Source organism: Salmo trutta, chromosome 26, assembly GCF_901001165.1.
Source record: "Salmo trutta chromosome 26, fSalTru1.1, whole genome shotgun sequence".
Classification (NCBI taxonomy): domain Eukaryota; kingdom Metazoa; phylum Chordata; class Actinopteri; order Salmoniformes; family Salmonidae; genus Salmo; species Salmo trutta.
Window position 1 is genome coordinate 48,400,096 of NC_042982.1, and position 24,008 is coordinate 48,424,103.

Genomic DNA, 24,008 nt, shown 5'->3' on the forward strand with positions numbered 1-24,008 from the left:
ATAAAATTAGATATTTCTTTATTTAATTTTCAATAAATTTGCAAAAACATGTTTCACTTTGTCTTTATGGGGTATTGTGTGTAGATGGGTGAGAGAAAAAAAATCACTTCAATCCATTTTGAATTCAGGCTGTAACACAACGAAATGTAGAATAAGTCCAGGGGCATGAATACTTTCTGAAGGCACTCACTGTCTCTCTCTCTCTATCACTCTCTCTCATCAAACTCCTCTCGCCTCTCTTGTCTCTAGAACTCTGGCTACAGGGACTGTGATGTCCAGTATGCAGAGCTGGATACTGCGTCTCTGGCCTTCTCCCCCAGCACACGGAGCTCTATGCACTCTGCCGGGGACCTTGTCGAGTATGCAACCATCCAGCCTAGCTCACACTAACGCATGCCATTATAGGCCTTTTCCCTCCGACTCTGGCCTCAAGGTACACAGACTAGTGCACTCTCCTCTCCCATCTCTCATCTCCAACTGCCTCCCACACTCTCCTCTCCTCTCCTCTCCCATGCCTTAATCTCCCACTGCCTCCCATACTCTCCTCTCCCTCTCCTCTCCTCTCCCATCACTCATCTCCAACTGCCTCCCACACTCTCCTCTCCTCTCCTCTCCCATGCCTTAATCTCCCACTGCCTCCCATACTCTCCTCTCCCTCTCCTCTCCTCTCCCATCGCTCATCTCCAACTGCCTCCCACACTCTCCTCGCCTCTCCCCTACTCGCCTCTCCCTCTTCAGCCTCCTCTCCCCTCCTCGACTCTCCCTCTTCAGCCTCCTCTCCCCGCCTCGCCTCTCCTTCTTCAACATCCTCGCCTCTCCCTCTTCAGCCTCCTCTCCCCTCCTCGCCTCTCCCTCTTCAGCCTCCTCTCGCCTCCTCGCCTCTCCCTCTTCAGCCTCCTTGGCTCTCCCTCTTCAGCCTCCTCTCCCCTCCTCGCCTCTCCCTCCTCAGCCTCCTCTCCCCTCCTCGCCTCTCCCTCTTCAGCCTCCTCTCCCCTCCTTGCCTCTCCCTCTTCAGCCTCCTCTCCCCTCCTTGCCTCTCCCTCTTCAGCCTCCTCTCCCCTCCTCGCCTCTCCCTCTTCAGCCTCCTCGCCTCTCCCTCTTCAGCCTCCTCTCCTCTCCCCTCCTCGCCTCTCCCTCTTCAGCCTCCTCTCCACTCCTCGCCTCTCCCTCTTCAGCCTCCTCTCCACTCCTCGCCTCTCCCTCTTCAGCCTCCTCTCCCCTCCTCGCCTCTCCCTCTTCAGCCTCCTCTCCCCTCCTTGCTTCTCTTGCCCTTGTCTTTTAGTCTGCTATTGTTTCGTCCACGACTTCTTTCTCTTCTCCCCTGAAAGATTTAATTCTCCCACTAGTGTGAAGACCATCTCTTCTCCCCCTGAAATAGTTAGTTTACCTGCTCGTGTAAAGATTATCACTGTTAAACAGGGCAGTGACTGCAGTGAGCCAGATTCACTGTTAAAACAAGCAGCTCTGTGTTCCTTCTCAAAGGACCTCCCAACTGCTGCCATCTTCACTCCCATTCAGGGATGGAAGTACAGAATAACATGACTGTGTCCTAAATGGCACCCTATTCCCTATATAGTGCACTAATTTTGCCCAGAGCCCTGCCTTATCTTTCACCCTATGGGCCTTTGTCAAAAGTAGTGCACTATGTAGGGAATAGGGTGGCATTTGAGAAGCAAACAATGCCTATGGACATGGTCCAGGTATAAGTAACACAAGAGTAATTTCCTTCATGTTGTCTCAACACAGTGCTGGTCCCAGAGAGAGACAACCACATGAACACAGTGCTGGTTTAGGGAGAGACCACCACATGAACACAGTGCTGGTCCCAGGGAGAGACTACCACATGAACACAGTGCTGGTTTAGGGAGAGACCACCACATGAACACAGTGCTGGTCCCAGGGAGAGACCACCACATGAACACAGTGCTGGTTTAGGGAGAGACTACCACATGAACACAGTGCTGGTTTAGGGAGAGACCACCACATGAACACAGTGCTGGTCCCAGGGAGAGACCACCACATGAACACAGTGCTGGTTTAGGGAGAGACCACCACATGAACACAGTGCTGGTCCCAGGGAGAGACAACCACATGAACACAGTGCTGGTTTAAGGAGAGACAACAACATGAACACAGTGCTGGTCCCAGGGAGAGACAACATGAACACAGTGCTGGTTTAGGGAGAGACAACCACATGAACACAGTGCTGGTTTAGGGAGAGACAACCACATGAACACAGTGCTGGTCCCAGGGAGAGACAACCACATGAACACAGTGCTGGTTTAGGGAGAGACAACCACATGAACACAGTGCTGGTTTAGGGAGAGACAACCACATGAACACAGTGCTGGTCCCAGGGAGAGACAACCACATGAACACAGTGCTGGTTTAGGGAGAGACCACCACATGAACACAGTGCTGGTCCCAGGGAGAGACAACCAAATGAACACAGTGCTGGTCCCAGGGAGAGACAACATGAACACAGTGCTGGTTTAGGGAGATAACCACATGAACACAGTGCTGGTCCCAGGGAGAGACCACCACATGAACACAGTGCTGGTCCCAGGGAGAGACAACCACATGAACACAGTGCTGGTTTAGGGAGAGACCACCACATGAACACAGTGCTGGTTTAGGGAGAGACCACCACATGAACACAGTGCTGGTCCCAGGGAGAGACAAACACATGAACAGGGTCTTTATGAATAAGCCTTTCCTTGTTGTTCTTAAAGAGGAATCAAGTCAACTGCCCTGTCTGTCTGTCTGTCTGTGAGACAACCACATGAACACAGTGCTGGTTTAGGGAGAGACTACCACATGAACACAGTGCTGGTTTAGGGAGAGACCACCACATGAACACAGTGCTGGTCCCAGGGAGAGACAACCACATGAACACAGTGCTGGTTTAGGGAGAGACCACCACATGAACACAGTGCTGGTCCCAGGGAGAGACAACCACATGAACACAGTGCTGGTTTAGGGAGAGACCACCACATGAACACAGTGCTGGTTTAGGGAGAGACCACCACATGAACACAGTGCTGGTCCCAGGGAGAGACAAACACATGAACAGGGTCTTTATGAATAAGCCTTTCCTTGTTGTTCTTAAAGAGGAATCAAGTCAACTGCCCTGTCTGTCTGTGTGGTGCAGCATCATAGGGGTCCAATCCACAGTTGCCCAAATACAAGAACGTAGTAAGGGCCTACTCAGACGAATGGGTGACAAATGTTTTCCGTGAATTTGAGCATTTCAGAAATAGAGTGACATCTAGAGGTTCAACAGCATGGAGAGTGACCGTTGGTCTACAGAAAGATCAATTTTAGAGTTGTTGAGTAGGGAGTTGGTCGTGTTTTTTGGCACACAGAAATATGATTTTATTCAACGATATTTCTAATTTGACATGCAAAGTCTTCCAAATGTAAAATAAAATTACAAATTAAAGTTTTCACTTTAAAAAGAAATGTATTTCATAAAGAGTTCATTCATGGATATGTTAATTCATGAAATATATGTTGATTAATGGAAGATATTAGTGATGCATTCCCCAGTTTCATTGAATGCACAGCTTAATGCTCAGCTTAATGAGAGACTGAATACACAGCTTAATGAGAGAGATTGAATGCTCAGTTTAATGAGAGACTGAATGCACAGCTTAATGAGAGAGATTGAATGCTTAGTTTAATGAGAGATTGAATGCTCAGCTTAATGAGAGACTGAATGCTCAGCTTAATGAGAGAGATTGAATGCTCAGTTTAATGAGAGATTGAATGCTCAGCTTAATGAGAGAGATTGAATGCACAGCTTAATGAGAGAGATTGAATGCTCAGCTTAATGAGAGAGATTGAATGCACAGCTTAATGAGAGACTGAATGCACAGCTTAATGAGAGATTGAATGCTCAGCTTAATGAGAGACTGAATGCTCAGCTTAATGAGAGAGACTGAATGCTCAGCTTAATGAGAGACTGAATGCTCAGTTTAATGAGAGAGATTGAATGCTCAGTTTAATGAGAGACTGAATGCTCAGCTTAATGAGAGAGATTGAATGCTCAGCTTAATGAGAGAGACTGAATGCTCAGCTTAATGAGAGAGATTGAATGCTCAGCTTAATGAGAGAGATTGAATGCTCAGCTTAATGAGAGAGAGAGCTTCTGTCACAGTGTGAAGACGTGATGCTTTTCTTACCTACCATCTTATTGGCATCATAGGAGGCTTGACATCCAGAGTAAGAGGCCATTTTCTAGGAGACATTCAGTTGTAAATGGGTTCTGTCGTTATGTAAAGTCATATAGACCAGGAGTCTGCGGTAATAATAACACAGTCTATGCAGTGGAAGTGTAACTTTCAAAATGACTTTTCTTCATGCCTATTTAAGCATCACAATAAGTCAATTTATACCTGGTTCTAACATGTGTCTTGATCTTTTCCACATTCTGACTGTGCCCCCATTGTAGCTGTTGCATCTACATATGGTAGTAAAATGTGTCTTTTATCTGTTCACTGTGTCCACATTGTGACCAGATATCCTGGTCCCTCCCTGAATGCAAATTATTTGATAGATCTTCTTTCAATATCATATTGATTATTTATTGTATGACACATTGATGCCATAAGTCAATGATGTCACCTGTCAATTATTTTAGAGGGCGGAATAATGATTTTATTTGTATTTTTTATTTATTTCACCTTTATTTAACCAGGTAGGCCAGTTGAGAAGAAGTTCTCATTTACAATTGTGACCTGGCCAAGATAAAGCAAAGCAGTTCGACACATACAACAACACAGAGTTACACATGGAATAAACAAACATACAGTCAATAATACAGTAGAAAAATAAGTCTATATACAATGTGAGCAAATGAAGTGAGATAAGGGAGGTAACGGCAAAAAAAGGCCATGGTGGCAAAGTAAATACAATATAGCAAGTAAAACAATGGAATGGTAGATTTGCAGTGGCAGAAAGTGCAAAGTCGAAATAGAAATAATGGGGTGCAAAGGAGCAAAATAAATGAATACAGTAGGGGAAGAGGTAGTTGTTTGGGCTAAATTATAGATGGGCTATGTACAGCTGCAGTAATCTGTGAGCTGCTCTGACAGCTGGTGCTTAAAGCTAGTGAGGGAGATAAGTGTTTCCAGTTTCAGAGATTTTTGTAGTTCGTTCCAGTCATTGGCAGCAGAGAACTGAAAGGAGAGACGGCCAAAGTAGGAATTGACTTTGGGGGTGACCAGAGAGATATACCTGCTGGAGCGCGTGCTACAGGTGGGTGCTGCTATGGTGACCAGTGAGCGGAGATAAGGGGGGACTTTACCTAGCAGGGTCTTGTAGATGACCTGGAGCCAGTGGGTTTGGCGATGAGTATGAAGCGAGGGCCAGCCAACGAGAGCATACAGATCGCAGTGGTGGGTAGTAAATGGGGCTTTGGTGACAAAACGGATGACACTGTGATAGACTGCATCCAGTTTGCTGACTAGAGTGTTGGAGGCTATTTTGTAAATGACATCGCCGAAGTCGAGGATCAGTAGGATGGTCAGTTTTACGAGGGTATGTTTGGCAGCATGAGTGAAGGATGCTTTGTTGTGAAATAGGAAGCCAATTCTAGATTTAACTTTGGATTGGAGATGTTTGATGTGAGTCTGGAAGGAGAGTTTACAGTCTAACCAGACACCTAGGTATTTGTAGTTGTCCACATATTCTAAGTCAGAACCGTCCAGAGTAGTGATGCTGGACGGGCGGGCAGGTGCAGGCAGCGATCGGTTGAAGAGCATGCATTTAGTTTTACTTGTATTTAAGAGCAGTTGGAGGCCACGGAAGGAGAGTTGTATGGCATTGAAGCTCGTCTGGAGGGTTGTTAACAGTGTCCAAAGAAGGGCCAGAAGTATACAGAATGGTGTCGTCTGCGTAGAGGTGGATCAGAGACTCACCAGCAGCAAGAGCGACATCATTGATGTATACAGAGAAAAGAGTTGGCCCAAGAATTGAACCCTGTGGCACCCCCATAGAGACTGCCAGAGGTCTGGACAACAGGCCCTCCGATTTGACACATTGAACTCTATCAGAGAAGTAGTTGGTGAACCAAGCGAGGCAGTCATTTGAGAAACCAAGGCTATTGAGTCTGCCGATAAGGATGTGGTGATTGAAGATTTAAGTGGTTTCACTGTCCAGATCCGTCTATGTACACTTGTAAGATATCTAGACACTATGGGCCCCTGACTACCTCTGGATGTGGTCAGGAAAATCTGATCACAATGTGTGTTTTGATTGTGTCCACATTTGAAGACAGGTGTACGCAGGATGTGGACAAGATCAGGAAAAAGGATACATGTCAGAACCAGGTATAAACGGGCCTGTAGAGATTTTCTATGGAGTTCATTGTGAAAGTTAAATGTGTATAATTCAGTTCAATTTAAAATGGATTTCAGACAAAGTTTGAGTGAGTGAATATTGCAGAAATTATCCTTCAGTCAGATGCTGCTGTAGAAGAGTGAGTGCTTATAGTCACAATGCTCTGAGTCAGTCTCATTGTGTCCTAAGATGGCACCCAATTCCCTACATTGTACACAGAAATGTAGAGCACTATAGGGAATTGTGTTCCACTTTAGGGAATTGTGTTCCACTTTAGGGAATAGTGTTCCACTATAGAGAATAGTGTGTCACTATAGAGAATAGTGTGTCGCCATAGGGAATAGTGTTCCGCTATGGAGAACAGTGTGCCGCTATAGGGAATAGTGTTCCGCTATAGGGAATAGTGTTCCGCTATAGGGAATAGCGTGTGACTATAAGGAATAGAGTGTGAGTATAGGGAATAGTGAGTGACTATAGGTAATAGTGTGTGACTACAGGGAATAGTGTGTGGCTATAGGGAATAGTGTTCCTCTAAAGGGAATAGTGTTCCTCTAAAGGGAATAGTGTTCCTCTATAGGGAATAGTGTTCCTCTAAAGGGAATAGTGTTCCTCTAAAGGGAATAGTGTTCCTCTATGGGGAACAGTGTGTCACTACAGGGAATATTGTGTCGCTATAGGGAATAGAGTGTGAGTATAGGGAATAGTGAGTGACTATATGGAATAGTGTGTGACTATAGGGAATAGAGTGGGAGTATAGGGAATAGTGTGCCGCTATAGGGAATAGAGTGTGAGTATAGGGAATAGTGTGCCGCTATAGGGAATAGTGTGCGGCTGTAGGGAATAGTGTGCGGCTGTAGGGAACAGTGTGCGGCTGTAAGGAATAGTGTGTCGCTATAAGGAATAGTATGCGGCTATAGGGAATAGTGTGCCGCTATAGGGAATAGTTTGCCGCTATAGGGAATATTATTTTTCTTTTGGGAATAGAGTGTTGCTATAGAGACTAGTGTTCCACAAGAGGGAATAGTGTTCCGCTATTGGGAAAAGTGTGCTGCTACAGGGAATAGTGTATCGCTATAGGGAATAGTGTGCCTCTTATAGGGAATAGGGTGTCACTATAGGGAATAGTGTTCCGCTATAGGGAATAGCGTGTAGCTATAGGGAATAGCGTGTAGCTATAGGGAATAGCGTGTGACTATAGGGAATAGTTGTGTGTATATAGGTAATAGTGTGCCGCTATCAGGAATAATGTGTCGCGATAGGGAATAGTGTGCCCCTATAGGGAATAGTGTGCCGCCATAGGGAATAGTGTGCTGCCATCGGGCATAGGAAATAGTGTTTCTCTATAAGGAATAGATTGTTGACATAGGGAATAGTGTTTCTCTATAAGGAATAGATTGTTGACATAGGGAACAGTGTTTCGCTATTGGGAGTAGTGTTCCACAAAAGGGTATAGTTTTACGCTATAGGGTATATTGTTCTGCTATAGGGAATAGTGTGTCACTCTAGGGAACAGTGTGTCGCTATAGGGAATAGTGTGTCGCTATAGGGAACAGTGTGCCGCTATAGGGAATAGTGTGTCGCTATAGGGAATAGTGTTCCACTATAGGGAAGACTGTTCCGCTATAGGGAATAGTGTGTCGCTACAGGGAATAGTGTTCCGCTATAAGGAGTGTTGTTAGGCTTTAGGAAATTGTGTGTGACTTTAGGGAATAGTGTGTGACTATAGGGAATAGTGTGTGACTATAGGGAATAGTGTGGGACTATAGGGAATAGTGTGGGACTATAGGGAATAGTGTTTGGCTATAGGGAATAGTGTGCCGCTGTAGGGAATAGTGTGGGACTATAGGGAATAGTGTGTGACTATAGGGAATAGTGTGGGACTATAGGGAATAGTGTGTGACTATAGGGAATAGTGTGGGACTATAGGGAATAGTGTGGGACTATAGGGAATACTGTGTTGCTATAGGAATAGTGTTCCCCTATAGGGAATAGTGTTCCGCTACAGGGAATAGTGTTCTGCTACAGGGAATAGTGTTCTGCTACAGGGAATAGTGTGTCACTATAGGGAATAGTGTGTCACTATAGGGAATAGTGTGTCGCTATAGGGAATAGTGTGTCGCTATAGGGAATAATGTTCCGCTATAAGGAAAAGTGTGTCGATATATGGAATAGTGTGTCGCTATAGGGAATAGTGTGTCGCTATGGGGAGTAGTGTGTCGCTATAGGGAAAAGTGTTCCTCTGTAGGGAATAGTGTTCCGCTATAGGGAATAGTGTTCCGCTATAGGGAATAGTGTGTCGCTACAGGGAATAATGTGTCGCTACAGGGAATAGTGTGCCACTATTGGGAATAGTGTGTCGCTATAGGGAATAATGTGTCGCTATAGGGAATAATGTGTCGCTACAGGGAATAGTGTGCCGCTATTGGGAATAGTGTGTCGCTACAGGGAATAGTGTGCCGCTATTGGGAATAGTGTGCCGCTATAGGGAAGAGTTCTGCTATAGGGAATAGTGTGCCTCTTTAGGGAATAGTGTGCCTCTTTAGGGAATAATGTGTCGCTATTGGGTATAGTGTTCTGCTTTAGGGAACAGTGTTCCTCCATAGGGAATAGTGTGTCGCTTTAGGGAATAGTGTGTGACTTTAGGGAATAGTGTTCTGCTATAGGGAATAGTGTGCCTCTTTAGGGAATAGTGTGCCTCTTTAGGGAATAGTGTGCCGCTATTGGGTATAGTGTTCTGCTTTAGTGAATAGTGTTCCTCCATAGGGAATAGTGTGTCGCTGTAATGAACAGTGTTCCTCCTATAGGGAATAGTGTTCCGCTATAGGGAATAGTGTGCCGCTATAAGGAACAGTGTGTCGCTATAGGGAATAGTGTGTCGCTATAGGGAATAGTGTGCTTCTTTAGGGAATAGTGTGCCGCTATTGGGTATAGTGTTCTGCTTTAGGGAATAGTGTTCCTCCATAGGGAATAATGTGTCGCATAGGGAATAATGTGTCGCTATAGGGAATAGTGTGTCGCTATAGGGAATAGTGTGCTTCTTTAGGGAATAGTGTGCCGCTATTGGGTATAGTGTTCTGCTTTAGGGAATAGTTTTCCTCCATAGGGAATAATGTGTCGCATAGGGAATAATGTGTCGCTATAGGGAATAGTGTGCCTCTTTAGGGAATAGTGTGCCGCTATTGGGTATAGTGTTCTGCTTTAGGAAATAGTGTTCCTCCATAGGGAATAGTGTGTCGCTGTAGTGAACAGTGTTCCTCCTATAGGGAATAGTGTTCCGCTATAGGGAATAGTGTGCCGCTATAAGGAACAGTGTGTCGCTATAGGGAATAGTGTGTCGCTATAGGGAATAGTGTGCTTCTTTAGGGAATAGTGTGCCGCTATTGGGTATAGTGTTCTGCTTTAGGGAATAGTGTTCCTCCATAGGGAATAATGTGTCGCATAGGGAATAATGTGTCGCTATAGGGAATAGTGTGTCGCTATAGGGAATAGTGTGCTTCTTTAGGGAATAGTGTGCCGCTATTGGGTATAGTGTTCTGCTTTAGGGAATAGTTTTCCTCCATAGGGAATAATGTGTCGCATAGGGAATAGTGTTTCTCTATATGGAATAGAGTGTCGCCATCGGGAATAGTGTTGCTCTATAGGGAATAGTGTGTCGCTATAGGGAATAGTGTTCCGCTACAGGGAATAGTGTGCCGCTATAGGGAATAGTGTTCCGCTACAGGGAATAGTGTTCCGCTACAGGGAATAGTGTTCCGCTACAGGGAATAGTGTTTCGCTACAGGGAATAGTGTTCCGCTACAGGGAATAGTGTTCCGCTACAGGGAATAGTGTTCCGCTACAGGGAATAGTGTTTCGCTACAGGGAATAGTGTGCCGCTATAGGGAATAGTGTAGCCACACACTATTCCCTGTAGCGGAATATATATATATACACACACACAGTACCAGTCAAAAGTTTTAGAAACCTACACATTTAAGGACTTTTCTTTTTTTTACTATTTTCTACATTGTAGAATAATAGTGAAGACATCATAATAACACATATGGAATCATGTAGTAACCCAAAAAGTTTTAAACAAATTAAAATATATTTAATATTTGAGATTCTTCAAAGTAGCCACCCTTTGCCTTGATGACAGCTTTGCACATTCTTGGCATTCTCTCAACCAGCTTCATGAGGAATGCTTTTCCAACCGTCTTGAAGGAGTTCCCACATATGTTGAGCACTTGTTGTCTGCTTTTCCTTCACTCTGTGGTCCAACTCATCCCAAACCATCTGAATTGGGTTGAGGTCGGGTGATTTTGGAGGCCAGGTCATCTGATGCAGCACTCCATCACTCTCCTACTTAGTCAAATAGCCTGTATGCAGCCTGGAGGTGTGTCTGGGTCATTGTCCTGTTGAAAAACAAATGATAGTCCCACTAAGCCCAAACCAGATGGGACGGCATATCGCTGCAGAATGCTGTGGTAGCCATGCTGGTTAAGTGTTCCTTAAATTCTAAATAAATCACCAACAGTGTCACCATCAAAGCACCCCCACACCATCACACCTCCTCCATGCTTCACGGTGGGAACCACACATGCGGAAATCATCCGTTCACCTACTCTGTATCTCACAAAGACGGTTGGAATCAAAAATCTAAAATTTGGACTCATCAGACCAAAGGACAGATTTCCACCAGTCTAATGTCCATTGCTCATGTTTCTTGGCTCAAGCAAGTCTCTTCTTTTTATTGGTGTCCTTTAGTAGTGGTTTCTTTGCAGCAATTCGACCATGAAGGCCTGATTCAGGCAGTCTCCTCTGAACAGTTGATGTTAAGATGTGTCTGTTACTTGAACTCTGTGAAGCATTTATTTGGGCTGCAATTAGGTGCAGTTAACTCTAATGAACTTATCCTCTGCAGCAGAGGTAACTCTGGGTCTTCCTTTCCTGTGCCGGTCCTCATGAGAGCCAGTTTCGGATAGGTGGGGCGCTAGCATTCGGTGAAATTGCAGAGCACAAAATTCAAAAATACAAAAATCGTAATATTAAACATTTATGAACATACACGTGTCTTACATCGTTTAAAAGCTTAACTTCTTGTTAATCCAACCGAGTTGTCAGATTTCAAAAAGGCTTTACGGTGAAAGCAAACCATGCGATTATTTGAGGACAGCGCCCCACACACAAAAGCATTAAAAACATTTTCCAAACCAGCAGAGGCATCACAAAAGTCAGAAATATCGATAAAATAAGTAACTTACCTTTGAAGATCTTCCTCTGTTTGCAATCCCAAGGGTCCCAGCTACACAACAAATGGTCATTTTGTTCGATCTTTATATCCCAAAAAAGTCAGTTTAGTTGGCGCATTTGATTCAGTAATCAACCCGTTCCACTCGTTCAACGTGCATACAAAGGAATCCCAAAAGTTACCAATAAACTTCATCCAAACAAGTCAAACAACGTTTCTAATCAATCCTCAGGTACCCTAATAAGTAAATAAACGATCAAATTTAATGTAGTATGTTCATTACCGGAGATAAAAAACGAAGTGCGCGCCCTCATCCATGCGCGCCATAAGACTACAGTCCAAAATGAGAGCCACCTTAAAAAACTACAATTAATAAGTCATTTTTCAGAAATCAAGCCTGACACCCTTTCTAAAGACTGTTGACATCTAGTGGAAACCATAGGAACTGCAATCTGGGAGGTATTCCTTTGAATATCCCATAAACAAGCATTTGAATGGTCTGTGACCTCAAAAAAAAAAGAATCCGGATGGATTCGCCTGCCATATCAGTTCTGTTATACTCACAGACATTATTTTAACAGTTTTAGAAACTTCAGAGTGTTTTCCATCCAATACTACCAATTATATGCATATCCTAGCTTCTGAGTAACAGGCAGTTTACTTTGGGCACGTCATTCATCCGAATTTCTGAATACTGCCCCCTAGCCCTAAAAAGTTAACGCTTGATGGTTTTTGCAACTGCACTTGAAGGAACTTTAAAAGTTCTTGAGATTTTCTGTATTGATTGACCTTCCTGTCTTGATGTAATGATGGACTGTTGTTTCGCTTTGCTTATTTGAGCTGTTCTTGCCATAAAATGGACTTGGTCTTTTACCAATTAGGGCTATCTTCTGTATACCACCCTTACCTTGTCACAACACAATTGATTGGCTCAGACGCGTTAAGGAAAGAAATTCCACAAATGAACTTTTAACAAGGCACACTTGAAATTGAAATGCATTCCAGGTGATTACCTCATGGAGCTGGTTGAGAGAATGCCTAGAGTGTGCAAAGCTGTCATCAAGGCAAAGAGTGGCTACTTTGAAGAATCTCAAATATAAAATATATTTTGATTTGTTTAACACTTTATTGGTTACTACATGATTCAACATGTGTTATTTTATATTTTTGATGTCTTCACTATTATTCTACAATGTAGAAAATAGTAAAAAAAATATAAGAAAAACCCCTTGAATGAGTAGGTTTGTCCAAACTTTTGACTGGTACTGTTTATATATTTTTGGGGGGTCGGAAGCGACCTCTTATGTCGCTTATGCATGGAACTGGCCCTACCTTTAGTTGTTAAACTGAACAGAAAGTCTCTCCCTCTTCTCTTTCTTCTCTTCTGTTCTTCTCTTCTCCTCTCTTCTTTCTCGAGATGATGTGAGGGACAATTGTCAGGCAGCCAACTAGACTCTCCTCAGGACATTTCATTACATTCATGACTAGACTCTCCTCAGGACATTTCATTACATTCATGCCTTAATAAGATACTGTACATCCGCTATCACAAGGAACATCTGTTGGAATATAAATCTAATGAATTCTGTCAGACCCCCAAATCACAGCTGTTGGTGTAGACGTCTAATGAATTCTGTCAGACCCTCAAATCACAGCTGTTGGTGTAGACGTCTAATGAATTCTGTCAAACCCCCAAATCACAGCTGTTGGTGTAGACATCTAATGAATTCTGTCAGACCCCCAAATCACAGCTGTTGGTGTAGACGTCTAATGAATTCTATCAAACCCTCTTGGTTGCTCTTCCCAAAACCAGTCATACCCCTAAATGATCTGACCCTTTATTTTTATTTTTTGTCTAAATTGACACCAAATGTAAATTCCTGTAGCTTAGGACGTGAAGCAAGGGTATGCATATTCTTGATACCATTTGTAAGAAAACACTTTGAAGTTTGTGGAAATGTGAAAGAATAAAAGTCATTAGATCTGGTAAAAGGTAATACAAAGAAAAAAACGAGCTCTTTTTTTGTTTTTGTTTTTCATCATCTTTGAAATGCAAAAGAATGGCCACAATGTATTATTCCTGTTAAGGCACAATTTAGATTTTGGCCACTAGATGGCAGCAGTGTATGTGCAACGTTTTAGACTGATCCAATGAACCATTGCATTTCTGTTCAAAATGTTGTATCAAGTCTGCTCAAATGTGCCTAATTGGTTTATTGATACATTTTCAAGTTCATAACTGTGCACTCTCCTCAAACAATAGCATGGTATTTTTTTCAATGTAATAGCTACTGTAAATTGGACAGTGTAGTTCGATTAACACGAATTGAAGCTTTCTGGCCATATCAGATATGTCTATGTCCTGGGATTTTTTTTTGTTACTTACAGCCTCATGCTAATCACATTAGAGCACGTTAGCAGGGGGGACAGCGATCCTGTAGAGGTTAATGAAATACACACAGAGGCCATTTTCACTGAATGTAATATTATATATCTAGTTCTTTCCTCAAGAAATATTAGCCATGTTGATGTGAGGGAGTAACTGAAAGCTTTTCTCTGTTTCATTTCCAAAGGCTGCGTATTGCTTTAATTATTTATCTCTGGAGGCACTGTTAGAGTTTAAAGTTCTGCTTCAGAGTCAGAAGTTTTCCTAAAAAGAAGTTCCCCCTTCATTTTGAAGTTGTCTAATTAATTTGCATTTTGTCTAAGTCAGGACTTCCACTTAATGGCGGGTGTAGACCATATCCGGAGATTAAAATAGTTTGACAAATAAGGCCTCAGGAGGGAAAGCATTAGCAACGGAAAGAAAGTACTTAAGGTTAAGTTCCTTCCGGTCACGCTTTGTCTAAAGGAACATTAGATGTTTTCCACAAAGAGGTAGAATTATTCACCTGACAAAGCCAGAGTTTGTTAATTAAGGCACCATAAGTGTTCTTCTTTACTGACCCGAAACAAATGCATTTTTAAGAAGGTCTAGTCCCCTCAAACTCAACTCTGAACCTCTGGTCTAGTCAATGACTTGGGAGTGTGAACCAGGAGGACTAGTTAATGAGTTGGGAGTGTGAACCAGGAGGGCTAGTTAATGACTTGGGAGTGTGGACCAAGAGGGCTAGTTAGTGACTTGGGAGTGTGGACCAGGAGGACTAGTCAATGACTTGGGAGTGTGAACCAGGAGGACTAGTTAATGACTTGGGAGTGTGGACCAAGAGGGCTAGTTAATGACTTGGGAGTGGGGACCAAGAGGGCTAGTTAATGACTTGGGAGTGTGGACCAAGAGGGCTAGTTAATGACTTGGGAGTGTGGACTAAGAGGGCTAGTTAATGACTTGGGAGTGTGCACCAGGAGGGCTAGTTAATGACTTGGGAGTGTGAACCAGGAGGGCTAGTTAATGAGTTGGGAGTGTGAACCAGGAGGGCTAGTTAATGACTTGGGAGTGTGAACCAGGAGGGCTAGTTAATGACTTGGGAGTGGGGACCAAGAGGGCTAGTTAATGAGTTGGGAGTGTGAACCAGGAGGGCTAGTTAATGAGTTGGGAGTGTGAACCAGGAGGGCTAGTTAATGACTTGGGAGTGTGGACCAGGAGGGCTAGTTAATGACTTGGGAGTGTGAACCAGGAGGGCTAGTTAATGAGTTGGGAGTGTGGAATTCACCTTCACACTGTCCTCTAATCCTTCTTCACATCAGCTCATCTGTCTTTGTCTCTACAGAAATACATCAGCTCATCTGTCTTCATGTCTCTACAGAAATACATCAGCTCATCTGTCTTTATGTCTCTACAGAAATACATCAGCTCATCTGTCATTGTCTCTACAGAAACACATCAGCTCATCTGTCTTCATGTCTCTACAGAAACACATCAGCTCATCTGTCTTCATGTCTCTACAGAAACACATCAGCTCATCTGTCTTCATGTCTCTACAGAAATACATCAGCTCATCTGTCTTTATGTCTCTACAGAAACACATCATCTCATTTGTCTTGTCTTCAGCTCATCTGTCTTTGTCTCTACAGAAACACATCAGCTCATCTGTCTTTATGTCTCTACAGAAATACTTCAGCTCATCTGTCTTTATGTCTCTACAGAAATACTTCAGCTCATCTGTCTTCATGTCTCTACAGAAACACATCAGCTCATCTGTCTTTGTCTCTACATAAATACATCAGCTCATCTGTCTTCATGTCTCTACAGAAACACATCAGCTCATCTGTCTTTGTCTCTACAGAAACACATCAGCTCATCTGTCTTTATGTCTCTACAGAAATACATCAGCTCATCTGTCTTCATGTCTCTACAGAAACACATCAGCTCATCTGTCTTTATGTCTCTACAGAAACACATCAGCTCATCTGTCTTTATGTCTCTACAGAAATACTTCAGCTCATCTGTCTTCATGTCTCTACAGAAACACATCAGCTCATCTGTCTTTGTCTCTACAGAAATACATCAGCTCATCTGTCTTCATGTCTCTACAGAAACACATCAGCTCATCTCTTTGTCTCTACAGAAACACATCAGCTCATCTGTCTTGTCTTCAGCTCATTTGTCTTGTATTTCTGTCTTCCTATGTTGATGCCGGTCACATGTCTTTGTTGATCCCCTTTTTCCTGATCTGTTGGGCAGTGTTTGTTTAAAATTACCTTTGTTGTTCAATGGTTTTGGCTAGAATTTTTTTAACTTTGTCTAAACGTTCAATCCTTTGGCCTATATGTGTTCTGATCCCTTTACAAAAGTGTCTATATGTTTTCCATGCTCAACCCTCTGCTCAACCCATACCTGGCTGCTATCACAGGTATCATTCCAGCTGACAGCCCTCCCTCCCCCTGCTCAACCCATACCTGGATGCTATCTCAGGTATCATTCCAGATGACAACCCTCCCTCTGCTCAACCCATACCTGGCTGCTATCACAGGTATCATTCCAGCTGACAGCCCTCCATCCCTCTGCTCAACCCATACCTGGCTGCTATCACAGGTATCATTCCAGCTGACAGCCCTCCCTCCCTCTGCTCAACCCATACCTATTATTATTGCTCTAGATAAGTGAAGATGCACTGCAACATGCAATAGGCCATAGTGTAACTCAACCCCCCCCCCCCCCGCTATACATGAAATTAGTAAAAAATAAATTTCTTCAAAATGTAGTATAATTTTTGTTGTATTATCTGTGGATTTGTTGCCCATACCAACGAACAGATCTGGGATCCTCCTTATCATAGATGTAAAGATGCTGGGGGGCAGTTTGTAAGTTGATGTTTCATCTCCCTTTTCTCATCTTTCATATTCTTTTGTTTGCATGTTTACATACTGTTTGTCTGTCATTTCAACTAATCATCATGACATTCACATGTTTTATTTGGATGTCTACGTAAAAGATGATCAGACTAATTGTCTAATTTGATTTAAAGTAAAAATGTTGGTAGTAATCAATGTTCCCTCTAAACTGCGCTCGTACGCGGCCGCACAGCTCACCCTGGGACTGTCACGGAGAATAAATATCAGCCCGCACAGAGAAGCATGAGATTGAACTTCACTCATCTTTCTAGTTTTCCCCTTTAGTTAACTCTATCAAAGTTTCCCTGTACTGTGGGAATTGTGATCGAATCAACGCAATATTAGCCACTTTCAATGCAACATACAAACGGTGCAAGATATTTTCTTGTAGGCAGAGTATATTGGAGTAGGATTCTATTGCATTGACAGCCACGACTCAGGCCCATACTCTACACAGACCGGTGCCTCATAACCAGACAGAGCTGCAGTATCCCTATATGCAAATAGACCCTTACTATATATGGATCTGTGCCCTTCACTTTGAACTGGACAGTGTTTACAGCATGAGTGGTTGCGAGTAGATTTGTTTGTTTTGAGATCAAAGCGAGAGCTGCATGTAGCCACGTCTGCATATTTGTTAATATCCTTTACCAGTTAGTAAGTTATTAGCCCAGTTATAGATCATTTGTAGTCAGCAATAAGGGCGTGATTGCTTCCTACAAGAGCAAAAAATGTGTACATTTCTAGACATCTTTGAAAAGAAAGTCAGGTAAAGAGCGTTTTTTTCTGTCTTAAAGGGTTGTATTTTGAGACAGGCTGGAATAAGCTAAGTAGCCAATAGGCAGAGGGTAGCATAATTTGTCTGGTTCTCTGTAATAATGGTGTGGGAATAATAATGGATTTTATTTTGTAAAGTGATTTCTTGCATCAAACAACACAACAACATGTTCAGTCACCTTGTCTGAAGGACAAGTGGATCAACAGGTTAATGTAAATCCCCCCCCAAAAAATCAAAAGTGTCATGGAATGTAGGTCTACATTGAACACCATACATTGGCTGCTACTGTAGGCTGAACGATAGAACAGCTATTTCCATGTTAAAATGTTATGGGATGCATTTTCTCCTTTGTTTTTGTTGGTAGGCCACTCTGGTAGGCCGATGTTGTGATCAAACAGCCACAGTAGTCTACTTGGCCACTGTTATAACTAACTTAAAGCAGGTACAGCCTCTGTGTTCACAGTAAACACTCGCCAGAAGTTGCCAGAAATACGTGCCAGAAGTTTGCGCTCAGCAGACCTGAAACTTGCTCAGTGCCACATTTTTTGGAGGGAACATTGGTAGTAAGCATGCCGCTTTATTAAAATCACCAATAGGGAAGATACGTAATAAGTAATAGGGAAGATACGTAATTACTATCTTCACATTCAAACAAATATTTTATAAAATGAAGTTTTCGAAGAGGAAGTTGTACAATTGAATTAACTATGATAATGTATGATAATCAACTGAGATTTAAGTCGCAATTAATTCATCTCACTTTAATATTAAGGGAAAATATATATGTTAAAACCATCTTAAAAATGTCCTAGTTTTTGAAATATTTTTTATTTTTTGTCCATTAAAATAACATCAAATTGATCAGAAATACAGTGTAGACTTTGTTAATGTTGTAAATGACTATTGTAGCTGGAAACGGCAGATTTTTTATGGAATATCTGCATAGGCGTAGAGGCCCATTATCAGCAACCATCACTCCTGTGTTCCAATGGCACGTTTATTTTTATTTTTTTTATTTCACCTTTATTTAACCAGGTTGGCCAGTTGAGAACAAGTTCTCATTTACAACTGCGACCTGGCCAAGAAAAAGCAAAGCAGTGCAACAAAAAAACAACACAGAGTTGCACATGGGATAAACAATCGTACAGTCAAAAACACAATAGAAAAATCTGTATAGTGTTGGCAAATTAAGTAAGGAGGTAAGGCAATAAATATTACAATAATGGCGAAGTAATTACAATTTAGCAATTAACACTGGAGTGATAGATGAGGATGTGCAAGTAGAAATACTGGTATGCAAAAGAGCAGAAAAACCAAAACAAATATGGGGATGAGGTAGGTAGTTGGTTGGTTGGTTGGATGGGCTATTTACAGATGGGCTGGGTGCTGCAGCGATCAGAAAGCTGCTCTGACAGCTGACACTTAAAGTTAGTGAGGGAGATATGAGTCTCCAACTTCAGTGATTTTTGCAATTCGTTCCAGTCATTGGCAGCAGAAAACTGGAAGGAAAGGCGGCCAAAGGAAGTGTTGGCTTTGGGGATGACCAGTGAAATATACCTGCTGGAACGGGTGTTACGGTTGGGTGTTGGTATGGTGACCAGTGAGCTGAGATAAGGCGGAGCTTTACCTAGCAAAGACTTATAGATGACCTGGAGCCAGTGGGTTTGGCGAGGAATATGTAGCGAGGACCAGCCAACAACAGCATACAGGTCGCAATGGTGGGTAGTATAAGGGCTTTGGTGACGTTGTGTTAGCTAATCCAAGTTGATCATTTTAAAAGGCTATTTGATCATTAGAAAACCCTTTTGCAATTCTGTTAGCACAGCTGAAAACTGTTGTTATGATTAAAGAAGCAATAAAACTGGCCTTCTTTAGACTAGTTGAGTATCTGGAGCATCAGCATTTGTGGGTTTGATTGCATGCTCAAAATGGCCAGAAACAAAGACTTTCTTCTGAAACTCGTCAGTCTATTCTTGTTCTGAGAAATGAAGGCTATTCCATGCGAGAAATTGCCAACAAACTGAAGATCTCGTGCAACACTGTGTACTACCCCCTTCACAGAACAGAACAAACTGGCTCTAACCAGAATAGAAAGAGGAGTGGGAGGCCCCGGTGCACAACTGAGCAAGAGGACAAGTACATTAGAGTGTCTAGTTTGAGAAACAGATGCCTCACAAATCCTCAACTGGCAGTTTCAGTAAATAGTACCCACAAAACACCAGTCTCAACGTCAACAGTGAAAAGGCAACTCCGAGATGCTGGCCTTCTAGGCGGACTTCATTGCTCCAGACCACCGCAAGGGGGAGTTAGAGCACTCTTTATGCAATTGGGTCCCAAGGTTTTTATATTACCAATCATATCGAGTGGTTCCAATGAGATGGATTGGGATGAATTGGACCACAGAGTGATCTGGAAAAGTAGCCAACAAGTGCTCAGCATGTGTGGGAACTCCTTCAAGACTGTTGGAAAAGCATTCCCCATGAAGCTGGTTGAGAGAATGCCAAGAGTGTGCAAAGCTGTCATCAAGGCAAAGGGTGGCTACTTTGAAGAATCTCAAATATGAAATATATTTGCCACTAGATGGTATCTATCATGTCACCTCTGATTGAGTACCCAGGAGTCTAGCATTAAACCTCTGATTGAGTACCCAGCAGTCTAGCATTAAACCTCTGAGTACCCAGCAGTCTAGCATTAAACCTCTGATTGAGTACCCAGTAGTCTAGCATTGAACCTCTGATTGAGTACCCAGCAGTCTAGCATTAAACCTCTGATTGAGTACCCAGCAGTCTAGCATTAAACCTCTGATTGAGTACCCAGCAGTCTAGCATTAAACCTCTGATTGAGTACCCAGCAGTCTAGCATTAAACCTCTGATTGAGTATCCAGCAGTCTAGCATTAAACCTCTGATTGAGTATAAACCAGTCTAGCATTAAACCTCTGATTGAGTACCCATCAGTCTAGCATTAAACCTCTGATTGAGTACCCAGCAGTCTAGCATTAAACCTCTGATTGAGTATAAACCAGTCTAGCATTAAACCTCTGATTGAGTATCCAGCAGTCTAGCATTAAACCTCTGATTGAGACCCAGCAGTCTAGCATTAAACCTCTGATTGAGACCCAGCAGTCTAGCATTAAACCTCTGATTGAGACCCAGCAGTCCAGCATTAAACCTCTGATTGAGACCCAGCAGTCTAGCATTAAACCTCTGATTGAGTACCCAGCAGTCTAGCATTAAAACTCTGATTGAGTACCCAGCAGTCTAGCATTAAACCTCTGATTGAGAACCAGCAGTCTAGCATTAAACCTCTGATTGAGTATCCAGCAGTCTAGCATTAAACCTCTGATTGAGACCCAGCAGTCTAGCATTAAACCTCTGATTGAGTATCCAGCAGTCTAGCATTAAACCTCTGATTGAGTACCCAGCAGTCTAGCATTAAACCTCTGATTGAGTACCCAGCAGTCTAGCATTAAACCTCTGATTGAGTACCCAGCAGTCTAGCATTAAACCTCTCACAAGATTGACTAGTCGATATTAATGCACTTTGTTGCTATCTAAGCTAAGGAGGTTTAATGACTCCACCCCCTCCCCTGATGAAATATTACATTTAGTCTTATACCTGTTTAATCAACAGTGTAAATACTGATGTAGAAACATGGTGTTACTAGTGTAATAAATTGTTATCACACACATATAAAAAACAACTTCATGTAAAGTGTTACTTATGTTTGTGGTTTGATTATGGAAGGCAATCTTTCAACGAACTCTCAATGCCATATTGATATTTATTTGTTTATAGCTGACACTAAAATGGTCTGTTCGCTTTGACTCTCTTTGTTTCCACAGAACTGTGGGTGGCAAGAACCATCCAACCCGGCTGAACATGTGAGCTACCATCGAGTCTACAACAAGGAACACTGTCTCGAGTCACAACCAACTCAGACCTACCCCCCTCCTGTTACCTTCTTACCCCAGAACCCCTACACACATCCTCTCTCCAACAACCCCCTGTACCCCGCCAGCTATCCCGCCCAAGGCCAAGGTCAGGGCGAGGCGCCACGGCCCCTCTTCCCTAAGGAGCAGTCCGTGTGACCCACTGCTATAGCTCCAGCGCTGTAAGAGACATCATCATTCTGAAATACACCAAGCTACACCAAGCTTTGCTGTAAGGGTGTCTATGCTATGCCCCTGCCCCATCACCACCACTGTCTCTCTGTCTGTCCTATGAGAGTGATGATGGAGTCGGCATCCCCTGTTATGATGGAAGTGTCAGTTGTTTGTGGACAAGAAAACCTTGTGTGTTGTGCACTGCATGTTCCACCGAGGCTGTCAGTAGGACCCCTCATCTTGTTCTGTTATTATAGACACCATCTCACTCCACTTCACCTCACTGTCCTAATGGAACTCTGTTCTTCAAACTTCACTCTCTACTTCACATGGACCTAGCTATCCTCACTGTCTTCACCTCACTGCCCTACTGGGTTGATTTTTGTCAACAAAAAAATGTATGTGAAGAAATATGTACACCCCCTGGAAAGTGGTCATTATTTTTATGTATTTTACATATTTGGACACATGGATATTTGAGTTAAATTCATTGATAAAAGTAACCGAATATTTACTTTGAAAATGTTATGCAATTAATATAAACAAACATGCAATGTCCTTATGCAGAAAATGTGAGTATACCCCTTCCTTTACAATGGCTGAACTTAGATTCAGCTGCACCAAAAAAGGTGCATTAAGGAAGTCATTAGAGAGTACCTTGGGAGGGTCCAGCCTTCCATAAAGATTATAAACTTGGTTTTAACCATATGGCTGTGTGGTTACACATCATGCCAAGATCAAAAGACCTCCGAGGCCCTCAGAAGAAGCATTATTGATGCCCATGAGTCTGGGAGGGGTCACATATCAATTTCCACACATCATTCCACTGTCCGACGGATCATCCACAAATAGAGAACATTCCAGACCACTGGCAACCTACATAGGACAGGTCTTCCCACCAAATTTAACCCAAGAGCTGACCGAAAGAAAGAATATCAAGACACCACTGACATTTGCCAGACAACACCTGGGTAAAGACCACAACTACTAGAACAATGTGCTCTGGACAGATGAGTCAACGGTGAAGTTGTTGGGCGCAATGCCAGACGCCACATTTGATGAAAACGAAACACTGCCTTTGAACAGAATAACCTCATACCAACAATAAAGCATGGAGGTGGTGGCATTATGGTTTGGGGCTGCTTTGCTGCCTCAGGGCCTGGCCAACGTGCCATCATTGAATCAACCATGAATTCCATATTGTACCAGAGAATTCTTGAGGAGAATGTGAGGCCATCTGTAAAGAAGCTGAAGCTGAACCGAACATGGATCTTCCAACAGGACAATGATCCAAAACGCTCAAGCAAAGCTACAACAGAATGCCAAAAAAATAAGAAATGGAGGGTTATGGAATGGCCGAGTCAAAGCCCAGGTCTCATTCCTGTAGAAATGGAGGGTTATGGAACGGTCGAGTCAAAGCCCAGGTCTCATTCCTGTAGAAATGGAGGGTTATGGAATGTCCGAGTCAAAGCCCAGATCTCAATCCTGTAGATTTTTGATGAATAAATGATTGGCAAGTTTAATCTTTCAGTGTCATGTTTTAAATGAGGTTACCTTTGTCAGTAGTGTTGAAGCGAAGATGACATATCCATCTGTCCAAATAAATACAACAAAGACAACCTTCCGGGGGTTACTTACTCTTCAGCATGACTGTACACCATGGTGTAAGATTTTATAATACTATTTTACCTTTTCTCTTCCCACAGTAGTAGTGACCTCTTTTCTCTTCCCACAGTAGTAGTGGCCTCTTTTCTCTTCCCACAGTAGTAGTGGCCTCTTTTCTCTTCCCACAGTAGTAGTGGCCTCTTTTCTCTTCCCACAGTAGTAGTGGCCTCTTTTCTCTTCCCACAGTAGTAGTGGCCTCTTTTCTCTTCCCACAGTAGTAGTGACCTCTTTTCTCTTCCCACATTAGTAGTGAACTATTTTTTCTAGCTTAGTATACACTTTTGTATGTATTGCTTTTTGTTTTATGTTTGTTAAAGCTAATTTGCTTGCTTCTTTATAAATGCTTACATGTATGTGTGATTGAGTGTGTGATGTTATTTCGTCACCATTGGTTTTAGTAAGAATAAATATTGATAGTGAATGACAGGATATCTAAACAGGATAATTGGCAGTTCATCCTGGATTACTCATCACAATGTCCACACCATATATAACAACAAGCTAATGGTTCTAGATCCAATCTAAGTACTGTTTTAGTTTTAGTATATCATTTACTTGTAGCTGCCAAAGAAATAGAGCATGCCAGGGTTGGGGTGAATACCATTTTAAATCCAGTC

General features: G+C 42.7%; 1 long non-coding RNA gene across 1 annotated transcript; it reads left to right on the top strand.

Annotated features, from left to right (window-relative positions):
* Positions 1-291: 291 nt before the first annotated feature.
* LOC115163870 (uncharacterized) lies at positions 292-23,657 on the top strand. The gene is made up of 2 exons (XR_003869823.1): positions 292-433; positions 21,466-23,657. It is a non-coding gene; the product is annotated as an uncharacterized LOC115163870 (long non-coding RNA).
* The last annotated feature ends 351 nt before the right edge of the window (positions 23,658-24,008 follow it).